At 37.0% G+C, this 19080-nt stretch overlaps 1 protein-coding gene across 2 annotated transcripts in view; it reads left to right on the forward strand.

Annotated features, from left to right (window-relative positions):
* The window catches only part of SRFBP1 (serum response factor binding protein 1), a 62854-nt gene that overhangs the window by 17013 nt on the left and 26761 nt on the right, over nt 1–19080 (forward strand). The gene's annotated exons all lie outside the window — the stretch shown is intronic.

Genomic DNA, 19080 nt, shown 5'->3' on the forward strand with positions numbered 1-19080 from the left:
TTTCTTTCAGCCAGACTCTTCACTAGCATAATTTTTAGGTCTTCTCACTGCTCTTACTTTGTGGAAACTTTCATTTACCAAATGACATACTATTAAATGTCTGGGAGACTTTTTATTGCAGAACTTAAAAACAACATTTGGTACTAGCAATTATCTTAATTGTAGGGTCATTTTGCATGTATGTTTGACTATTACATTTTGGTATAACTTCCAAGAGTTTTTTTTTTTTTAATTTTACTGATTTCAGAGAGGAAAGGAGAGAGAGAGAGAGAGAGAGAGAGAGAGACATCAATGATGAGAGAAAATCATTCATCGGCTGCCTCCTGCACACCCCCATTGGGGATTAAGCTGTGACCTCCTGGTTCATAGATTGACGCTCAACCACTGAGCAACACTGGCTGGGCACTTCCAAGGTTTGAGATAGATAAAGGAATGATTGAATTCTCTAAAACTATTTTAATTGAGTTAAATTATCAAAGTTTCTCACCATTTTTTTTCCTTTTGAAGGGATAGTAAAGTATTTTATAGGTTAGTTATTTTTCACAGTTAATCTGAGTAGAAACAGATGTAGGACATCATTTCTTTTTGGGGTGAGGTGTTTTTATTTTTTCATTTTTGTGTGTGTGTGGCATTATTTTTAATCGCAGGACTACAAAATTTATGAAATACATTTGATTTATCCTCTCTAATGTTTTAATCCCTCTTTTTTTTCCCCAATCATTCAGTCAAAATACTCTATGTTTGCCTCCTAATTGTCATTTGTGTCATTTTGAATGATACATCATTTAGGCTTTTTCATATACCTTTTATTTCTCATGAAATTCAAATGAGAGATAAAATGTTTGGATACTCTTGTTTTGAGGATAACGCTAAGATAAGAACTTATTGTGTATCCCATTGTGCCTTTCACTTTCTCTTAATCAAGGTCCTTACTAAATTATTAAATTTCTTACCTATATTTTTTCCCGTAATTTCTTCTGAATTATCATTTTTGTAGTCCTCAATTATTCAAAGGCTTTGAGCTACTATATAATTGCTGATTTTATTTTTCCATGGAAAGGATGCATTATAATATAATAGGCCTATGTGTAGTATATGAGACTCTGAAAACAAAAGATATTCATTAATCTTCAGAGTACTTTCCTTCTGTAACTCTCAATAATGAATTTAATTTAAAGTTAATCAGAAAAACAAGTTGTCTTAATTTATCTATATGTGAAACTTGTTTTCTTTTATTCTTAAACCTCATCAGGAATAGCAAATCAGACTCAGTGAGAAAGTTCTTAGGTTTGCAACATTACTGTGTCACATTCATAGTTTTATTTTGTGTGTATATGTGATTGTATAAGACCACTGTGGAATTGTTGCCTCATAGAAAGCTAAAATGCATAGCCTGTATAGTCTTGGAATTCATAAAATTAATAGTATATACATATTTTGTCCCCTTGTATTCATGGCAGTGGGTTAGGGTGGTCTGAATTGGATGCTATGAATTAAACTTTTCTTTTGTAATGCTTTTTAAAAGTTGGATTAAATTTAAATATAAAAAACAGAAAAAAAGAGTAAGACTATGTTTGCTTTTCTTACACATCTAATTTTACTCCTCATTTATGATTTTTTTAATGGTCTACTTTTCTAAAAGAAACAAATATATAAAGCATTTTTTAAGTGAATGGTCATTTGAAATTTCTTAAAGAACAGTTTATCATATACATGGGAGTATCAAAGAAATAGTCACAAAACAGGAAACTCACAGTCTCAATTAAATTTGAAGAAAAACCTCTACTTATTCATTTTTCCAGATGAATTTTTTCCTTGGCTCATTTACCACTACATTTTTATAGTCTTGTTCATGACATACTGTCCTATACTTGCTTTCTATGATAATAGGGTATTTTGTTGCAAGATGACTTCCTCAAGGAGAAAACCTAAAATATTTTTAGAAATGGGAGTTTGTTTATTTCTGGCCAAGAGAAAAAAAGGGGGGCCTGATCTTTTTTTTTTTTTATAATATATTTTTATTGATTTCAGAGAGGAAGGGAGAGGAAAAGAGAGATAGAAACATCAATGATAAGAAGGAATCATTGATTGGCTGTCTCCTGCACGTCAAACTGAGGCTGCAACCCAGGCATGTGCCCTTGATTGGAATCAAATCTGGGACCCTTCGGTCCTCAGGCCAACACTCTATCCCAGGGGTCCTCAAACTACTGCCCGCGGGCCACATGCGGCCCACCGAAAACATTTATCCGGCCCACCGGGTATTTTTGCCCCTGCTGTGTGCATAGGAATTTGTTCATAGTTTTTTTTTAAACTATAGTCCGGCCCTCCAACGGTCTGAGGGACAGTGAACTGGCCCCCTGTTTAAAAAGTTTGAGGACCCCTACTCTATCCACTGAGCCAAACCCGCTAGGGTGGAGGGCCTGATCTTTATGATACTATGAAATCATAGGTTCCAATTAGTAGATATAATATGTGAATACCAACTCTGTTGCCTTTTCTAATAGTATTCCTACTTTTAATTCTGATACTAGTGTAAATTCTGGCTTCTGAAACAGTTTCTTTTTCTTTGAAATTAAAGTCGCTGATCAACTTTTATAGATCCCGAAGTTATTTAGCTAAAGAAAAAAGTAGTAAAATTAAGGCAGACAATGATATTAATATAAGTATACAAGAAATTCCTTCCTTAATAATAAAGGTAATATAACTAGCTTCTTCTGTGACTATTTACTATGTGCATGACACTGTGTTAATTTTTTTGTATGAAAGCTTAAAAAGAAATTTGCCATAAGGTATAAGATGCCTTATTTGTCCTCTGTCTTATATTCATTATCTCATGAGATAGATGTCATTTTTCTTACTATCTTACAGAATAGGAAACCAAGGCTTACAGAAGTTAAGCAACTTGCCCAAGGTCAAGTAGTTGTTGGGCTTCATAACTAAAAGCTAATGACCTTGGCAGTTTTACTCTGCTTCTTCGGTAAACCAGAACTTCTGAAATATACTCTGCTTTCCTAGAGACTAGATGAGATAATAGAATAAACATGACAGCTGCCCTCTAAGAAAAAAAGACCCAAAGGAGATTTGCAACCCATTTTCAGATTCTTTAATTCCTCAGAACTAAATGCATGTACCCAGTTCACTCAGCTGGCTTTTTGGGTTTTTTTAACTTCCTTCTCTCTGAGGCCATTGCTTTTCCTATACTGAGTATTCCTGTAGAGTGGAACTCGAATGTTATTCTGTAAGACTTTGTTCTGCCTGCTACTCTTTATTTTAAAACTCCTTTTGTTTCATTCTTTTCTAAGTTTACATGCTCAAATCTGTTATTAAAAGCATCTTTAAAGCACCTTTGCTTATGCTCTTCATGGCCTGTTTCTAAGTGGTTGTCATTAGTGGATCACAGATGGGAAAAGAGTTGTAGATTATGATCTGTTGCTATTATGCAAAGTAAAATAAATTAATATGTAAACAAAATAACATATCACATCTTTTGCATTTCATTTCACCTCAGCTATAAAATGAGCAGAATCTTATTTCAAAGGACATGTTTAGAAGGGTTCTGTGCTGAACATTCTTCAGATAAGGCCTTTCCTTCTAACAAAATCATTAGCCTATTTACCCTTGAATTGTAGGTTTATCATATATGTTATATATTAATTTGAATTTTGTGATATTTCTGGTTCTATGTATGTTTTAAAAATGTATTGAGTTTTTTTCTCTGTAATTTTACATGCTATGATTTTGTTAGTTTTTTTTTCATATGGATTCTTAAAAAGAAGTTTGCCATATCCCTGGCCAGGTAGCTTAGTTGGTTGGAGTGTCATCCGATACACCAAAAGGTTCAATTCTCGATCAGGGCACATACCTAGGTTGCAGGTTCTATCCCCCTCTAATAATCAATAAGAAAACATAGCCTAAAGGTGATGATTAAAAAAAACAAAACAAAGAAGTTTGCCATATGGTAAAACATGCCTTATTTATCTTGCAAGTATACCATTTTAATTGTGTCAAATTAACATTTAATTCATTTATTTACTGAAATAATAGTATTAAGAGGTATTGTTCATCTAAGATTATAATTTGTTGTTGTTAATCCTCTCCTGAGGATATTTTTTCCATAGATTTTTAGAGAGAGTGTAAGAAGGGAGAGGGAGGACAGGGTGGGGGGCAGGGGGGAGAAGCATCAATGTGAGAGAAACCTGAAATCTAGGTATGTGCCCATGACTGGAATTGAACCCATGACCCTTCAGTGGATAGGCTGACACTCTAACCACTGGGTCACACTGACCAGGGCAGATTAGAATTATTTTTGAGTTTTATCTTTTATTTGTAAGCTAATACAAGGAATCATTTTGTCAAATCAGGTTCATATGTTAGAGATATTACCTCGAATCCACCTTTACTGATCATTTCAAGGATACATGCAATCAGGGGGCACAGGTAAAGCAAGGATAGATCTGGGACTCGGAGTGATTCCACAGGTCCTTCCTTTCTACACCAGACATGCGCTTTCTTGCCCAGAGTAGATGAAATCTCTAAGTAGGAAGTCTAGTTATGACCTCATCACAGAGGGAGTTTAGATTTTGAAGCTTTCCCATTCTGCACTCCAAGGTTGTGTAGCTTAGGTAATATTCTCAGTGTGCCATACCTTAGAAATCCTTAGATTCTAGGTTTGTGTACTGTAAACATCCTTAACTAGGGAAAGGAACATTCTTCAGATAAGGCCTTTCCTTCTAACAAAAATCATTAGTTTGTTTACCAGGGGGACCAGTTATCAGCATATTAACAAATAGATTAAACTCCATCACCTACTTATACTTGAGTTTCCTCCCAGTAAAGAAGTGATTGCCCAGGGCAGCTGTTTTAATTCTTCCTTCTCTGATTTGTAATAGTCTTCCTTTGACTTTTCCCCCCTCTTTTGTTTATATCTCCTTCCAATGTTTTGGAAACTATTTTAAACCTGGAGAAAAATTATAATGCTACAATGTAGAGTAGTAATACATTGTATCACATCTAGTTTGTCCCTTTACTAGTGATGCTTAGTTCCAGTCACTTGGTATAGAGCAGGGGTGGGGAACCTTTTTGCTGCCAAGGGCCATTTGGGTATTTGTAGCATCATTTGTGGGCCATACAAAATTATCAACTTAAAAATCAGCCTGCTATATTTGGTCAAACATTTAATTAACTCACCCCTAATGCCTTGAAAGGGCCAGAATAAATGATTTTGTGGGCTTTATATGGCCCGGCCCTCAGGCCAGCAGTTCCTCACCCCTGGTTAGATGTTATCTGCCAGATTTCTCCATTTTCCTGTTTGCAATTATTAAGTAACTAGAGGCCTGATGCATGAAATTCGGCATGGGTGGGGTCCCTAGGCCTGATCAGCGATCAGGGCCGATCAGGTTCCCTGCCTTTCTGCCTCCTCCTTCCCTCACCACCCATGTCTGCCACCACCCATCCCCAGTTCCCTGGCCCCGATCGGGCCATTGGGACCTGCTGGCCAGGGAAAGGGACCGGGAGGTTGGCCGACAGGCCCTGATCAGGTGATCGGGGCCCGCCGGCCGGGGGGAAGGGCCAACCGCAACCACGGCGGGTGGGTGGCAGGCCAGTTGGGGCCTGCCAGCCGGGTGGAGGGACCCTGGAGGTGGGCCACCAGCTCCAAGGAGTGTGCCAACCCTTGGTCCCCCTGGGAAAGGGGCCACGTCTGCCGCCACCCACCCCTGGTTTCCCATCCCAGCCTGGGGACCCATCCCAGATCAGGCGATCAGGGCCTGCTGGCCGGCAGGGAAAAATCAGGAAGTTGACCAGCAGGCCCCATTGGCGACTAGGGCCAGGGGCCTGGGGACAGCTCCTGTGTTGAGCGTCTGCCCTCTGGTGGTCAGTGCGCATCATAGCGACCAATCTGGTTGTTTCGGTCGTCCCATCATAACGATTGCGTAGGCTTTTAAATATTTTTTTTTATTGATTTCAGAGAGGAAGGGAGCGGGAGAGAGATAGAAACTTCAATGATGAGAAGGAATCATTGATCGGCTGCTTCCTGCACGCCCCTTACTGGGGACAGAGCCTGCAACCCAGGCATGTGCCCTTGACTGGAATCAAACCCAGGACTCTTCAGGTCTCAGGCCGATGCTCTATCCACTGAGCCAAACCAGCTAGGGCTGCTTAGGCTTTTATATATATATATAGATCTGTAAGGTGATAATTTTGAAACTGAATATTCTGTAGTCTTTCACCCAGTAGTGACTAATGCTTTGTGACTTAATCAGTTAATTGTTTCTCTTTTTCTGCTGGAATTTTTTATTTTTTTATTTCTCTAATAAGATTTTAATTCATTAAGAGATTTTTAATTTTTTTTTTTTTTTTTACAATATTGAGGATAGTGCTAATAGCCATTTTTTCCTATGGAGTATGGGTTCTTGACTTCCTGCAGGAAAGATTTCACACCAAGATTACTGGAGATTTTGAAGTATGTTAATAAAGCTGGAGACAGTGAAACTGAGGAGGGGCTTAGGATAGAAGAAGCAACAGGAGAGAGACTAGGCGAGGCTGCTTTGGCTCTCTAGAAACATTATGGGAAAGAAGTGAGCCAAGGAGGTGCTGCTGCTAGCTCACTGGAGAGTTAGAGAACAGGAGGCCTTAGGGAGAGGGTCAGGGGGTTAGCCCAGGATATGCAGCCACTGTCCATTGCTCCCCGGTTGCAAGTCTCATGAGGTCCCTTAGAGTTAAGGAGATGCAGGCCTGTGGGGGAAGAAAAGGAGGAAGAGAAAGGTGTGGGCGTGTTCCTAGGAGGGAGCGCACACAAGTTTTGATAATCTTAATGTATGTCGCGATTTAATTTTTTACAATAATTTTTTAATGTTAAGTTTTTTGTGTATTTCTGGAGGATTATGATGTAGTTGAATGTAAAAATGAGAGAAAACTTTGTATAGCAATTACAAACCTGTGCTTTGTGAATATTGTGAGAGGAGTGAATGATATTGTTAATCCACAAAGATAGTAAGAGAATAGCTAATAGTCTGAAAATTGAATAAAGCTGTTTTAGTACTTGACAGTTTGAAGTTTTCAGCTATGTGACTATAGTTATGAACTGGGTTAATTGTTTGCAACAATCTTCAGAGCAGTTGGAACAGAGCAGTGTTCTTCTTTAGATATGTTTGCCTACGTTTTTGTCAGAACATATAAAATCTTTTTATCTAACACCGCTGTGCATAGGCCGGAAGAAGAAAAACAAACAAAAAAGTGGAATGAGTATGAACTGAAAAGTACAAAACTGAATTCTAAGTCTTGGAATTCAGGTTATAAACTTTGACCTCTGTAGGCTTTAGTTTCTTCATCCACAAAATTAAGATGATTGCGTAGATTTTTTTTAAGTCATTTGCTCCCTTGTCCTATTCTTTAATCTCAGTTAGATTGGAGTTTACTACCTTTGCTACCTGCTCTTTCAATCATGAGCAAAAAATGTAGGCTTTTTAGCTTCTCAGTGAAACAATATTTTTGTTTTGAAGTAGTTTAATTGAAATTTATATTTTATTTACAAAGCAGTGGTTGACATGTTTTTACATATCATTATAGGACTTATACCACTTAAATTCTAATTTACTAAATCAGCAATTTCTTATTCATTTTATCTAGTTGATAGGGTAAGGACCTTTCTAGATGTTTACCCTTTGAAACATCTAACTTTTTATAATGATGATGATTTTCTTTAAATATGAAAATCTTCTTTGCCTTAATGAGGAGACATGCATTTTTAGTATTTAAAAAATAACATGTAATGAAACTTTCTAAAAATTTTTATAGGTCTGTGTTTCTTCACAAAGTCATCCCAAACTGATAGTTGGTTCTTATTGGTCCCATGCTTTCTTCTTTTCCTATTCAGAGCCAAAACCTGTTAATGTGCTACGTCTCTTTCTTTTTCTTCTTTTATTACTTATTCCTTATTTCACCTATAGCTTCAAACTTTGCCCCTAACTGGGTGTTAGTCAGCTCATAAACTAGTTTATGCCTTAAAACCCATCATCATCCTTTAACTGCCTCTCAGTTTCTTCCTTTCCCCTTAGTACAATAGCATCTTTACCTCCAATAGCATATCCACCGGGAACTGGACCTCCTCACATCCCATTTCCTCAGCAACTCAATTTATCTACCTGCCTGTTCATCAGTGTCCTTGAATAAGATTCACACTGACTCTTAGATGCTGTTGTCCCCCCAAAAGTTCTTTCTTTATCTTCTCACTTTACACTCTTTAACCCTTTTCGGTCCAGCCTCGAGGCTGACTCGACAGGCCAGGCCCTAGGAGCAGGTCCAACATCGAGCAATAAGAACATTAAAAAGTTCAACATTCAATCCTGTCAATTAATTTGGACCAGACTGTTTGAATTCCAAAAATAACATTGGACCGCAAAGGGTTAACATGGCTACTTGCATTTTTGAAGGTCTGCATTCTTTTAATTTTCACCTGAGGATATTTTTCCCATTGATTTTTAGAGAGAATGGAAGAGAGAGGGAAAGATAGAAATATTGATGTGAGGGAAACACCAGGGCCCAGGCTGGTGAGTAGCCTACAACCGAGATACATGCCTTTGACCGGAATCAAACCCAAGACCCTTCGGTCCACAGGCCAACATTCTATCCACTGAGTCAAACCAGCTAGGGCAGTCTGCACTCTTATATTCAACTCCACTTAGTGCTTTTAGGTGCACCCAAAACTCAACATTTTACATGATTCACTGAGCTAAGTTAAAAAGCATGGTTAAGGTGGGGTTTCTTATGAAGCCTAAGGGCAAGCACTGAGTTTTAACCTCAGCAGGAATGAGAATCAGGATCTGGAGATTCTCAGAAACTCAGGTAGTTCTGTTTGTGTGTTTCTTTCCTGCTCCTTTTTCCTCCATTTTGTGCTTCATCTCTGCTTTTCCTCATCTCCCCCCTATCCTGCCCATTCTGTTCTCTTTCACTCCCCTTCTCTCTGACTTTCCACACAGCTCTCATTCCTTAGGTATTTCCAAGGTCATGGTATAGTGGCAACCTCAGCCCACATTGACTCAAGTTCTTGGGCCATCTTGGGTTAAATGTCTGTCACTGGTCTAAGTCTAATCAGCTGAGGCATTGGAGTATTAGGGGACAGGGTGATGGGTTGTAAAGAAAAGAAGATGGATAAGGAGATATTCCAAAAGAAGTCAGTACCTGAATATAGATTCTAACATTTTTGTTCCTCACCACCCATACTCTTATCAGATGTTCTTCTCTTCTATTCCTGACTTTGGTTTTAACACTATCATTCATCTAGTTTCCTAAGCCAGAAGTCTAGGAATTATTTTGAATTCCCTTCTACCTTAGCTACTTTCTATTCCCATATCTTGTCCTTCACTAAGATCTGTTATTTTTATCTTCTAAATATATAACCACTTCTTAGTTCAGGTTCTTATTATTTCTCACTTGTACTTCCTGCCTTAGGTATTACCACACTTCAAATCACATTCTGCACTGTAACCAGTGGCCTTTCTAAAATGCAGATTTGATCAAGATTCTGTCCTGCGTGGCATACAAGGCCCTTTGTGATTTATACTCGATACCTTTTTTCTCCAATTATACCCTCTACCTATCCCATACTTTTTGTACCAACTATAATTTATGAACCACAAACATATCAATCTGTTTCATACCTACTTGCATTTTTACACATAGCACACCTCTCCCATCTGAATAAAGACTTACTCTTTACCTCAGCTGCTTTACTTCACTTCTTATGTTACTTGCTCTAGGAAACTTTCCCTGACACAATCACTCTGCCCTGAAAAGAATTACTCACCACGTCTTCTATACAGATCCTTATCCTTCATATATTTCTACTATCATATTGAATGAATCTGCTTTCATGCCATTCCTACTACTCACAGAGACCTTCTTTAGAAAATACATTGTTTTACTCAGTTCTTTGTCCCCAATACCTGGTAACGTGTCAGGTGTATGATAAATGGTGCTGCCTGGCTAGCAGACTGAGTGACATTTAATGTAAAATTTCTTATTTTTATTGTCATATGTAGAATGTTGAGGTTGCTCTGAGTCTCAGTATATAAGTAGAATATTACTGAACTATTACTAAGAAGAGTCTCTAACCAGAGTTGTTTTTGTGTTTTAGTTGGTTTAATGTTAAGTGTCAGAAATAGGAAAATGGATAGGCTCTTCATTTTATAGTCACCTTTGGCCAGTTCTCTAAGGCCATTTAATTTCTAATTCAGTTTTTTTTAAAGGAACAACTTTTATTGCTTCTTAAGGCAGAACAAGATGCCCTGATTTAATATTCTTTTGTACTCAGCTTGTGACATTTGAAATGATCAACAGGAAGTCATAGTGGTGTTTTAAAAGATCATTATATATATACTGCTCTCCTCACACACATGAAACAACATTCAGAAACAGATCATCATGTTGGAATTCCAGTTTTCTTCCTGGCATGTGGTTTCTACAGCTTTAAGCCAGTATTTTGAATAAGTCCTCTAACCTTTAGCAGTGTTACATTTTTAATATGTAGGGGTCATGATTTTCACTGTAGGCTGTGTTGATATAAAGATGTTATATCAAGCATATGGTGACCTTAAAATATTTTTGTATGTTAAATTAAGAGCAGTTGTAACAAATAAAAATGGTATGCACCCCTGGTTTTGAAACTACTTGATTCTATTTGAAAACAGGAAAAGTTATAGATCCTTGTTGACAAAAGTGATGAAAATGCTATTACCATTTACTCAGTCATTATACACACCTAATTTTAAAATAATAAACTGATTTTGGAATTGTTTCAGTTCAGATAAACTTCAGAGGCTTCTGAGTATGTGAATAGGAATTAGTGTGGGAACAGGAAGTAAGAAAGGATTATCACATGAGTTTTTGGTCAAAAATGTTTTTTATCTCTTTTTGTTTTATTTTGATTTTTTTTTAAGTTTTGTAATTCTGCAAATTTGAACTTACAACCTTGGCGGAATGTTCCTCCTAATTGTGCAAGTATCCAAAGCCCTTTTCAACTGTTAATTTAACAAATTTGGACAACCAATACTACTATCATAATGTTAGCATGAAATAATGTGGTGATTGAGAAAAGAGGCAAATATTACAACATAGTTTGTTTGAAACACACAATGGGAGACATAGTCCTAGAGAAGGCAGTAATAAGAACAATAAATAACTGGTCTAGAAAATGGGCTTTTCTTTTTTATTCAACTGGGATGTCACCTGAATTTGGGATTAAACAGAGACACATTATTTTTAAACGTTTATACTCATGCCCAGCCTGTGTGGCTCAGTTGGTTGAGTGTTGGCCCATGCACCAGGAGGTCACCAGGAGGTCACCAGTTCGATTTCTGGTCAGGACACATGCCCAGGCTTTGGGTTCCATTCCCAGGAAAGGGTATTCAGGGGGCAGCCAATCGGTTTCTCTTTCATCAATGTTTCAATCTCTCCCTGTCATTTTCCCTCTCTAAAATAAATTAAAAATATACATAAATAAATAAACATTTATACTCACTAACATGCCCACATATTTTACATTGTTAGATTTCTGTTGTAATGGAAACCATACATTCTTTTCCCCCCATATGTTAGAGTAGCTAATGTTAGTATTTTGCTACTCAAAGTATTAATATCTTGTGACAACAAGAGAAACTCAATAGTATTCTATTTTTTCCTTAAATATGAAGTTTATTCTGTTTTCTCTACCTGCCATTAAATTATAAAAATGGTTCTTTGGCAGTTTGCAGTGAAAATATATACTTTACTTATATTCTTGCCCTTCTTCTGTATAAAAACTAACCAAACCTTTCAAACAGTATATTAAGGTAAGAAAGTAAGGAGAGATCTTCACTTTTTTAATTCTTAATTTCTGGTGAAACTCAATATATTCAAATAGAACTTGTGGGTTTTAGTTGTCATTAATAATTCTGTTGTTCACTATCTAAGATAGCATGCCAGTTTATTAATGATCATATATCTCTTAAGACTCATAAAATTTGCAACCAGAAAAGAAAAAGAAAAACTAAAAATTAAAAAAAAAGACTAGGAATTTCAAGAATAGCTATTACAAATTCCATGTTATATGTTCAGGCTAGTTAAATAAATTTTAATCTAGAACCTCCTATGTTTATAGATGAATAGATTTCTGCTGCCAGGGAACATACTATTCTGTGGGAAATAAGCATATGAATCTCTCTGTGATATATACTATACTTATATTATAATCAGAGTTTTAGGAACCTAGAGAAGGGATTAGTTAATTGACAGGATTTAGGGGAGACCTACAGAATGGGAAGCACTGGGTTGGAACTTGAAAAATACATATGATTCTGCTTTGGAAAAGGCAGTCCAGGTAAATAGAGCTCACCGAGAAGAAAGTATATAGCTCTGAAAGTACTTGGTGTGATTTGGAAGAGCTGCTCAGTACTTAACTTCTTTTACAATATTTAGCACATTGAAGTATATTTATTTCTTTAAATGTCTCCTCTTTTGAGGGTAGAATGTTGTCTTTTTATCTCCAGTGCTTAGTGTACTAATTGGCATAAAGCAGCCATTTAGCAAGTATTTCTTCAGTAGTCAATGTCATGGTTGGAATATGAAATGGATAGAGGACCAAAAGGTTAAAGATCGTGGCTTAATGGTAGATGAGATTATCATTTAAAGCCTTTAGGAAATATGGATGATGAAAGGTTTTTAAGTAGTTATATGTATTTTCTAGAAAGACAAATTTGAAGGAGAGTGGAGGATTGATTGGAGGGGAGATAACTGATTAGGATGGAATGACTGAATTACTTTTTCCATGCGCTAAGGAGACATCTATTAAGCCTATCTTTATGGAATGTAATATGCAATGTAATTCATTGTTCTTGCTCTGCAAAAGTATTATACTATCAGAGAAGGGCTGGTATGCATACTTTTAAGAGCAGACTAAGTTATGAGAGGTGCTTTGAAAATTTTAAAAGAGTAAGAGGTTGCTGTTAGCTAATAATCAGGGACAGTTTCCTGGAAAAGGAGACAGTTAAATGAAAAATATTAATGTTACTGATTTACCAAATTGATATGAGTTCCTTGATAATCTTTAAGTGAATCCCAGTTAGATAGCAAGGATATCGTTTAATGCAACAGCTTCACATCCCAGACTTATATGTTATTTATAGCACTAGGAAGCTCAACTTCAGATGTAAAAGCACTGCTAATAAACAATTTAATAGTAATTTTAGTTATTAATTACTGAGCACCTACTCTGTGCCAGGCTCTTTGCTACAGCATACATATACAGGAGTGGGCGACAGTAGGTTTACAATTGTTCACATGAAAAATAATACAAGAATAAATAGTAATATAAGAATAAACTGGCCCTAGCTGGTTTGGCTCAGTGGATAGAGCGTCAGCCTGCAGACTGAAGGGTCCCAGGTTCGATTCCAGTCAAGGGCATGTACCTTGGTTGCGGGCACATCCCCAGTAGGGGGTGTGTAGGAGGCAGCTGTTCGATGTTTCTCTTTCATCCATGTTTCTAACTCTCTATCCCTCTCCCTTCCTCTGTGTAAAAAAATCGATAAAACATATTTTAAAAAAAAAAAGAATAAACTGTTTCACATACAACTGTACACCTACTTTGTGTTATTTGTAATCTTCATAGTATTTTTTCAAGACTCCTATTTAGCCTCATTTTACTGATGTGTAAACTAGAGATTTACAAACGAATTGCTCTGCCCGAAGTTACACTACTAGAGTGTAGCTAAAGCCAGGATGCAGTACAAATTTGTCCGAATAAGTAGCTCATATTCTTTTGTGTTTTTTTAAAATATATTTTATTGATTTTTTACAGAGAGGAAGGGAGAGGGATAAAGAGTTAAAAACATCGATGAGAGAGAAACATCTATCAGCTGCCTCCTGCACATCCCCTACTGGGGATGTGCCCGCAATCCAGGTACATGCCCTTGACCGGAATCGAACCTGGGACCTTTCAGTCTGCAGGCCGACGCTCTATCTACTGAGCCAAACCGGTTAGGGCAGCTCATATTCTTAATACTCTACAAACCTAACATCTCTTACTTTAAGTATTATGTGCACAATTTTATCAAGAATAGTTAGGTATTATAAAGAAATGTGCTGTTTCTAAAAGAAAAAAATAGAAATGTGCTTTTGCATTATAATTTTAATGCTCATTATTAAATGAAAAGTAAAAATAATGAAATGATTTATCATCATTGCCTCTTGTGGACAAAATTGAATTTGTTTATAATTTGACATAATTAGAATAGTTGGGCCTTCCTAAAGATAGAACACCTGGTTATCTATAAAGGATTTTGTTTGTGCATTTAACATTTAGAAATAATATCTGGAAGCTAAATATCAAAATTACCAATTCCTAAAGTACCATGAATTAGTAGCTATGATTAGGTTTCTGAGCATTTTCATTCCTTGCTGCATTTGGCATTATATTTTAAACAAATTTGAGTGTAACATTATTCTAGTATTAATTGATGTAGGCTCTTTAAGCTATTAGCACATGGAGATATATTCAGTGGCAAGAACTAAAAGTAATTCCCTTTACAAAAAGGAATAAGGTAGGGTTGTCTGCTTTCACCATTCTTATTCAACATTAGAGGCCCAGTGCACGAAATTCTTGCATGGGGGTATGTGTCCCTCAGCCCAACCTGCACCTTCTCCAATCTGGGACCCCTCGAGGGATGTCTGACTGCCCATTTAGACCCAACCCCACTGGACATCCCTCTCACAATCCAGGACTGCTGGCTCCAAACCACTCACCTGCCTGCCTGCCTGATTGCCCCTAACCGCTTCTGCCTGCCAGCCTGATCGCCCCCAAACCACTCCCCTGCCAGCCTGATCGATGCCTAACTATTCCCCTGCTGGCCAGATTGCCCCCAACTGACCTCCTATGCAGGGCTGGTCCCCTCCCCCCCAACTGCCCTCCTCTGCCAGCCCAGTCACCCCTGAACTGCCCTCCTCTGCAGGCCTTATTGCCCCCAACTGCCCTCCCCTGCAGGCTTGGCCCCTCCCAACTGCCTTTCCCTGGGGCCTGATCGCCCACAACTGCCCTCCCCTGCTGGCCATCTTGTGTCCACATGGGGGCAGCCATCTTGTATGTTGGAGTGATGGTCAATTTGCATATTGCCTCTTTATTAGATAGGATAGTACTGGAAGTCCTAGCCACAGGGGTAAGACAAGAAGAAAAAATAAAAGGCATCCAAATTGGGAAGGAGGAAGTTAAACTGTCATTATTTGCAGATGATGTGATATTGTACGTAGAAAACCCTAAAGATGCCACCAAGAAGCTACTAAATTTAATTAATGAATTTGGCAAAGTAGCATGATACAAAATTAATATCTGGAAATTGATGTCACTTTTATAAAACAATGAACTCTCAGAAAGAGAAACTAAAAATAACAACAACAAAAAAAAGGCATTTACTATTGCATTGGGAGTCTTCAAAAAATAATAAATGGAACAGCCATCCCACTTCTGGGAATATATCCTAAGAATCCCGAAACATCAATCAGAAAGAATAAATGTACCTCTATGTTCATAGCAGTGTTATTTACAATAGCTAAGATCTGGAAATGGCCCAAATGCCCATCAGTAGATGAGTAGATTAAAAAGCTTTGGTAGTCTGCCTGGTGTGGCTCAGAGGTTGAGCGTTGACCAGGAGGTAACAGTTCGATTCCTGGTGAGGGCACATACCATTTTCCAGGCTCAATCCCCAGTGTGGGGCATGCTGGAGTCAGCCGATCAATGATTCTCCCTTATCATTGATGTTTGTATTTTTTTTTTTTAATCTATTTTATTGATTTTTTTACAGAGTGGAAGGGAGAGGGATAGAGAGTTAGAAACATCGATGAGAGAAACATCAATCAGCTGCCACCTGCACACTCCCCTCTGGGTATGTGCCCACAACCAAAGTACATGCCCTTGGCCGGAATTGAACCCGGGACCCTTGAGTCTGCAGGCCAATGCTCTATCCACGGAGCCAAACTGGTTAGGGCTATCATTGATGTTTTTATCTCTCTCTCCCTCTCCCTTCCTCTCTGAAATCAGAGGCGGGGGGGTGGGGGGGGAATGGGGTAGAGTGGAAGCTGGATGGAGGGGAAGAAAGGGTGGGGAAATGGGGTACATCTGTAATACCCTCAACAATAAAAATAAATTTTTAAAAAAGAAACAAGTATAGATTTTATTCTGTCCTTGAGAAAGGTTACTGGACATTTGAAGTTCTAGAGCAGGGGTGGGCAAACTTTTTGACTCGAGGGCCACAATGGGTTCTTAAACTGGACCGGAGGGCTGGAACAAAAGCATGGATGGAGTGTTTGTGTGAACTAATATAAATTCAAAGTAAACATCATTACATAAAAGGGTACGGTCTTTTTTTTTTTTAGTTTTATTCATTTCAAACGGGCCGGATCCAGCCCACAAGCTATAGTTTGCCCACGGCTGTTCTAGAGAAACTGCTTAAAGGAATTAGAGCTGTAATAAATTGTTTGACTTCCTTGAGATTTTAAAGATTATCCTTTATTTTTTCAGTTAAAAACCACTGTCTTTTAACACATTCCTAAATCCTGTTTAGTACATCCCTATATCTTAGTTATAATTCCAATATTATAGGGAAAGACTGCGTCAGTCACCTAATATAATTTCCCTAAGGCCTTTTGATGAATTTCCTAGGTCATTTACTGAAGGGGAAAAAATATTCTATGGGCTTATGTAATTGTTTATTGGTGCTTTTTCCCCCCCTTTAACTCTTTGGTGCTGGGCAAGGAAAACTAAACTTGCAAATATATGTAGATATATTTAGGATTAAAAAATAAAAATATTCAAATAAAGCTGTATTTGTGTCCTCTTTTTATTTGATATACTGAATAATAACAAAAATAATAACTGTGTAGATCTCACCTCTTCTGTTTTATTCTTAACATGTTATTGGGAATACAAAAATAAAATAGTTTTAAGTATTTTATTTACTCTATATATATTTACAAAATAGTAAACTTTTCTTCCTGAGGCATTTTGTTAGAAGACAGTTTCTAAAATGAAAAGAAAAAGCTGTCTACCCTGATTTATTCCTTTAAATTGCAGAAGTGCTCTTAAGTAGAACCTTCAGGCTGATGTAATTTCTGCATCTCATTTCTCTGCTTGCCTCCTTGAACATTCAGAAGTGGGTAATTTCATGAAGTTCCAAGAACAGTTTAGATGTTTTTATTTGGCATAAAAAAATGTGATCGTGTTTAATCACTTGAGTTAAACTATTTTTGTTTTGTCCTATTTTCTAAAAGGTATTTCTACTGTGAGAGATAGGACTATTTAATGCCAAGAGGGTTTTGCAGCTTCATTTGATGAAATTATTTGATTATGTTTATCCTTAGTTAATATCTACTTTTAAATGTAATGAACATCTTTGGACTATTTGAATTTCACATGTTGTTTTTTAGTTTTTGCTCACATCAGTAATTTCATAGCTTGATGAAAATAATTTATAGTTGAAAGATGCATTACAGTTTAGTTTTTAGAATATGAAGATTCAGCTTTAAACATGAAAGTCAACTTGGAACTAAAGTGAGACAGTACTGTTTGTAGACATTTAGTAATTCTTTAACTGGCTGCCAGCAAAACCTGACACTAGTAAAATTTCCTAATAGTAAACCTACTTTGTTTTATATATTACTCTTTTTGTTCAAGAACCTAAATTACCTTTCTATTGTCTACTAGATGGGGTCTAATTCCTCATGGGTAGTAAAAGCTAATTCATCAGTTGGTTCTTCTCATCCTGATCAACTTTATCTCTCATCCCCATTTTTATCTACATAATACAGTCAACTTTATATCCCTACACATACTTTGTATATTCCTGTTTTTAAGTTTCTCCAACTTTCTCTGATAACCACACGGCTTTCACCATCACCTCACACATATTCTTACAAAACGAGAATGGATCATTGTCAAACCCTTTATCAACCTCTAAAACAGAGCTTTTGTTGGCAGAGGGAGAGACGCATGAGGATTCATACCTAGTGACAAATACATGGGTGGGAGGTTTGTGCAAATTGAGAAGGGAACCCCAGTATTTGGGTTATCTTTTCGTTATTCCCACTATTGAGAACTAAACAGAAACTACCTTGCCTATTTTATCTTCATACATATATATATAGTACTTTGTGTTATGATGTCAGGTCATTTGCACATTATAAACTCTACTCTTTTTGGTTGTCTTTTTATATAGTGCCCAGTGTTCTGCATTTTAGAAGCTGTTTAGTAACATGCTTCACATTAAATTTTGCTAATCAAAGTAAAGATAAATTTCTGTCAGTTGTTTGCAAATTTCTTAGTTTCTTTTTTCCTATCCATCATTTAATAATAATGCTTGAGATTCTATGATTAAGTTTCCATTTTAGGTTTAAGAATTTGAATTTTAAATACAGTTGACTCTTGAACATCTTCGTCACCCTGCTCAGTGGAAAAGCAGGGTAACTTTTGACTCCCCCAAAAGCTGAACTACAGCTGTCCCTCAGGATTAGTTCCAGGACATACACACACACACACACACACACCACACTCACACGCCAGATACCAAAATCTGTGAATGCTCAGGTTTGTTATATAAAATGGCATAGAGCAATGCATACAGTTGGCCCTCTGCATTTGCAGATTCCAAGCTGCAATCAATTTTGATCCATGGTTGGTTGATTTTGTGGATGCAAAACCCTGGGATGTGGAGAGCTGACTGTATTTATTGAAAAATTGCTTGTCAATGGACCTGTGCAGATCAAAACCATGTTGTTGAAATATCACCTATAATGAATTTTTTGAAGGAAAATTAGCATTGATGACTTTTAAGATGTAGAAGGTTATAATTATAAAAGCAAAGAAGAATAAAGCCACTTCTATCATTTCCTGAAAATTTTAACAACGTTGGGTTGATACTGTTTTTGTACCACTAAGATGCAATATCATTGTTCTTAGCATGGTACTGGTTTAATAATTTTTAAAAAGATTTTGAATCTCTTTAGTCTTTTACTCCATGTAACTGGCATAGATGAAATATTACTTAAGATAGCAATTGCCTTCAA

This window comes from Myotis yumanensis, unplaced genomic scaffold (assembly GCF_028538775.1).
Source record: "Myotis yumanensis isolate MYYU_CA2020_CCGP unplaced genomic scaffold, mMyoYum1.0.hap1 SCAF_4, whole genome shotgun sequence".
In the NCBI taxonomy this organism is placed as follows: domain Eukaryota; kingdom Metazoa; phylum Chordata; class Mammalia; order Chiroptera; family Vespertilionidae; genus Myotis; species Myotis yumanensis.